A 5,000-nucleotide genomic window follows, 5' to 3' on the forward strand; every position below is an offset into this window, starting at 1 on the left:
AGCGAAAGCAATACGCCGCTGGACTTTGAATTTTTATATGCCGGCGAAAGCAATACGCCGCTGGACTTTGAATTTTTATATGCCAGCGAAAGCAATACGCCGCTGGACTTTGAATTTTTTAAGTATGCTTGAAAAAGCAATACGCCGCTGGACTTTGTCGCGTGCGCTTGAAAAAGGAATTTCGCTGCGTACGGCCTTAGATGGTCGTACGTAGCGATTTTTTTTCCTTTAAATCAATTTTCGTCGAGTGCGATTCAAAAGCAATACGCCGCTGGACTTTGTCGTTTTCAAGCAAAAACCAATACTCCGCTGGAATCGACAATTTAATTCCAAACACAATTTCGCTACGTACGGCCGTCGATGCGAACGATGGTCGTACGTAGCGATTTTTTTTTCCTTTAAATCCAATAGAGATAACGTCTCGAGGGCGTGCCCGGGCGCCACTCCCCCCCCCCCAACCCCCCGCATCGCGGGTCAGCGCCGGGGTACGTACGATATTCTTAAGGTACGTACGTACGTACGAAAATACGACGACGTAATTCGCAAGGGCGAGACGCGCGCTCGCTCCTCTTTTACTTTTCGTTCTCTCGTTTTTTCCTTCTTTCACCATCGACCAAACCGCTCTCGATCGATCCAAGAAACGAGACGAAAGTAACGAAAAATTAACGTAACGAAAATATACCGTGGACGTACGAAGTAACGGTCGCGATCGTTGCTCGCTCGCTGCGCTCGCTCGAACTTATACTAGCCCAACCCAAAACCGATCCCGCGAGTTTCTCCGATTTCAAGAGAAATCGAGGAACGAACGCGAAAAAGGGATTGGTTTTGGGTTGGGCTAGTTTTTTTTTCGAGCGAGCGCAGCGAGCGAGCAACGCTCGAGAGCCCGTCTGACTTTGAAAAATTTTCGTACCGAACGGTTATTTCCAGTTATTTCGCTTAAAAGCGTTGTGATGCGTATATATTTTTACATAAATGGGAATATCATGTATTCCTACGTCGGGATTAAGCGTTTATTTCGTCCCGAGAACGTTAAAAAAAAATTTTTAATCGAACCGTTTTTTCGAATTTTTTCGCTTAAAAGCGTTACAAGGTGCTAATATTTGTGCATAAATCGCTTTAGAATGACGTTTTACATCGGGATTAAGCGTTTATTTCGTCGCTGGAAAGTTATATAAAAAAAGTATGATCGCGCCCGGGACGTTGGAACTTAGTCGCATTCTCGACCGGTACGTAGGGACTTAGAAAAATTTTCGACCGAAAAGTTATTTCGAGTTATTTCGCTTAAAAGCGTTATAAGGTATGAATATTTTTATAGAAATCGTTATGGTTCGACGAATTCTAGTCGACTGTAACGATTTCGTTTTATTTTTTTAAAAAATTGCCCCCTCCGGACCGACATGACCGGGAGGTTGGCACTTCGTCGATCCCCCGGCCGGTACGTAGGGACTTAGAAAAATTTCGGACCGAAAAGTTATTTCGAGTTATCTCGCTTAAAAGCGTTACGAGGTATGAATATTTTTATATAAATGGGAATATTATGTATTTCTACGTCGGGATTAAGCGTTTATTTCGTCCCGAGAACTTTAAAAAAAATTTTTTAATCGAACCGTTTTTTCGAATTTTTTCGCTTAAAAGCGTTACAAGGTGCTAATATTTGTGCATAAATCGCTTTAAAATGACGTTTTACATCGGGATTAAGCGTTTATTTCGTCGCTGGAAAGTTATATAAAAAAAGTACGATCGCGCCCGGGACGTTGGAACTTAGTCGCATTCTCGAGCGGTACGTAGGGACTTAGAAAAATTTCGGACCGAAAAGTTTTTTCGAGTTATTTCGTTAAAAAGCGTTATGAGGTACGAATATTTTTATATAAATGGGAATGTTATTAAGTTTTACGTCGGGATTAAACGTTTATTTGGTCCCGAAAACGTTAAAAAAAAATAGTGGACCGACGCGACTCGGCCCGTCGGACTTTGTCATACTCTCCACCGGTACGTAGGGACTTAGAAAAATTTTCGACCGAAAAGTTTTTTCGAGTTATTTCGCTTAAAAGTGTTATAAGGTATGAATATTTTTATATAAATCGCTATATTATTATATTTTACGTCGGGATTAAACGTTTATTTGGTCCCGAAAACGTTAAAGAAAAATAGTGGACCGACGCGACTCGGCCCGTCGGACTTGGTCATACTCTCCACCGGTACGTAGGGACTTAGAAAAATTTTCGACCGAAAAGTTTTTTCGAGTTATTTCGCTTAAAAGTGTTATAAGGTATGAATATTTTTATATAAATCGCTATATTATTATATTTTACGTCGGGATTAAACGTTTATTTGGTCCCGAAAACGTTAAAAAAAAATAGTGGACCGACGCGACTCGGCCCGTCGGACTTGGTCATACTCTCCACCGGTACGTAGGGACTTAGAAAAATTTTCGACCGAAAAGTTTTTTCGAGTTATTTCGCTTAAAAGTGTTATAAGGTATGAATATTTTTATATAAATCGCTATATTATTATATTTTACGTCGGGATTAAACGTTTATTTGGTCCCGAAAACGTTAAAAAAAAATAGTGGACCGACGCGACTCGGCCCGTCGGACTTGGTCATACTCTCCACCGGTACGTAGGGACTTAGAAAAATTTTCGACCGAAAAGTTTTTTCGAGTTATTTCGTTAAAAAGCGTTATAAGGTACGAATATTTTTATATAAATCGCTATATTATTATATTTTACGTCGGGATTAAACGTTTATTTGGTCCCGAAAACGTTAAAGAAAAATAGTGGACCGACGCGACTCGGCCCGTCGGACTTGGTCATACTCTCCACCGGTACGTAGGGACTTAGAAAAATTTTCGACCGAAAAGTTTTTTCGAGTTATTTCGTTAAAAAGCGTTATAAGGTACGAATATTTTTATATAAATCGCTATATTATTATATTTTACGTCGGGATTAAACGTTTATTTGGTCCCGAAAACGTTAAAAAAAAATAGTGGACCGACGCGACTCGGCCCGTCGGACTTGGTCATACTCTCCACCGGTACGTAGGGACTTAGAAAAATTTTCGACCGAAAAGTTTTTTCGAGTTATTTCGTTAAAAAGCGTTATGAGGTATTAATATTTTTATATAAATCGTTGTATTATTATATTTTACGTCGGGATTAAACGTTTATTTGGTCCCGAAAACGTTAAAAAAAAATTTTTTATTCGAAAGGTTTTTTTGAATTATTTCGCTTAAAAGCGTTATAAGGTGCGAATATTCTTGCATAAATCGCTTTAAAATGACGTTTTACATCGGGATTAAGCATTTATTTCGTCGCTGAAAAGTTATATAAAAAAAGTATGATCGCGCCCGGGACGTTGGAACTTAGTCGCATTCTCGAGCGGTACGTAGGGACTTAGAAAAATTTCGGACCGAAAAGTTTTTTCGAGTTATTTCGTTAAAAAGCGTTATGAGGTATGAATATTTTTATATAAATCGCTATATTATTGTATTTTACGTCGGGATTAAACGTTTATTTCGTCCGTGGAAGGTTAAAAAAAAACGGACGGATACGACCGGGCCTTTGGAACTTTGTCTCATTCTGGACCGGTACGTTGGGACTTAGAAAAATTTCGGCCGGCGGAAAAGTCCGAAATACTTATTTCGAGTTATTTCGTTAAAAAGCGTTATAAGGTATAAATATTTTTGCGGAAACGGTTATATCTCTATTAAATACAACTGGATTAAACGTTTTTTCGAATTTTTTAAAAAATTTGTGTTCGACGAACTGACACGACTGCGATATTTGTTTAATTATTTCGTTAATTAACGTTGCAAGGTATATATTTTTTTGCATATTTCTCGTTGTTTCAACGTGTTCTAATCGATTAAGAACGTGGTTTTTGTCCGTATTCGTTAAAAGAGGTGGTTTACTGATGCGATTTTGAGAAAAAAAAAAAAAATTAAATTTTTCGATAAAAACTCGTTTAAAATATTAAAATAAGCGGTGCGTTAAAATATCTCGACGATAGGACGTTTTATAAGGGTACTTTATTGGAACAAAGTGGTCGAGCGTTTCAGAGACTAAGTCCGACGGTACGTTGGGACTTAGAAAAATTTCGGCCGGCGGAAAAGTCCGAAAAGCTTATTTCGAGTTATTTCGTTAAAAAGCGTTATAAGGTATAAATATTTTTGCAGAAACGGTTATATCTCTATTAAATACAACTGGATTAAACGTTTTTTTCGAATTTTTTAAAAAATTAGTGTCCGTCGAACTGACACGACTGCGATATTTGTTTAATTTTTTCGTTAATTAACGTTGCAAGGTATATATTTTTTTGCATATTTCTCGTTGTTTTAACGTGTTCTAATCGATTAAGAACGTGGTTTTTGTCCGTATTCGTTAAAAGAGGTGGTTTACTGATGCGATTTTGAAAAAAAAAAAAAAATTAAATTTTTCGATAAAAACTCGTTTGAAATATTAAAATAAGCGGTGCGTTAAAATATCTCGACGATAGGATGTTTTCTAAGGGTAGTTTATTCGAAAAAAGTGGTCGAGCGTTTCAGAGACTAAGTCCGACGGTACGCTCTAACGGAGGTTTTACATGGTAAGCGCCCGGCCGCTGGCCCGGCCGGCGCCGACCGTCCGGCCGGCGCTTTGGTATCTATAAGAGACACGTCGAGTCGGACGGTCCGGACGGAACAGCGTCGAGCGCGTGGCTATTCTACGGCCTCGGTTGAGAATTCAGTCACCGCTCCTCGAGTCTTAGTGAACTTTTTTACTATTTCTCGACTGTTCCTTCGTTCTCGTATCGACTCTTTCTCTACACTGCTGCGCCGCGGGTCGCTGTCCTGGACGTAATGACCAAATAACGTGGCAAGGTTCCCCTTAGTCGGGAAGCTGGATCCTGTATGCTCGCACTAACTTTAAAAAAAGTTAGGGCAGTGTGCTTGTTACTAACTGAGTATCAATTCATGCTGGTTCGGCAGAGACCGTTCCAAAACTTATGTTATAGCGTACGCA

Source organism: Bombus fervidus, unplaced genomic scaffold (genome assembly GCF_041682495.2).
Source record: "Bombus fervidus isolate BK054 unplaced genomic scaffold, iyBomFerv1 scaffold0031, whole genome shotgun sequence".
In the NCBI taxonomy this organism is placed as follows: Eukaryota; Metazoa; Arthropoda; class Insecta; order Hymenoptera; family Apidae; genus Bombus; species Bombus fervidus.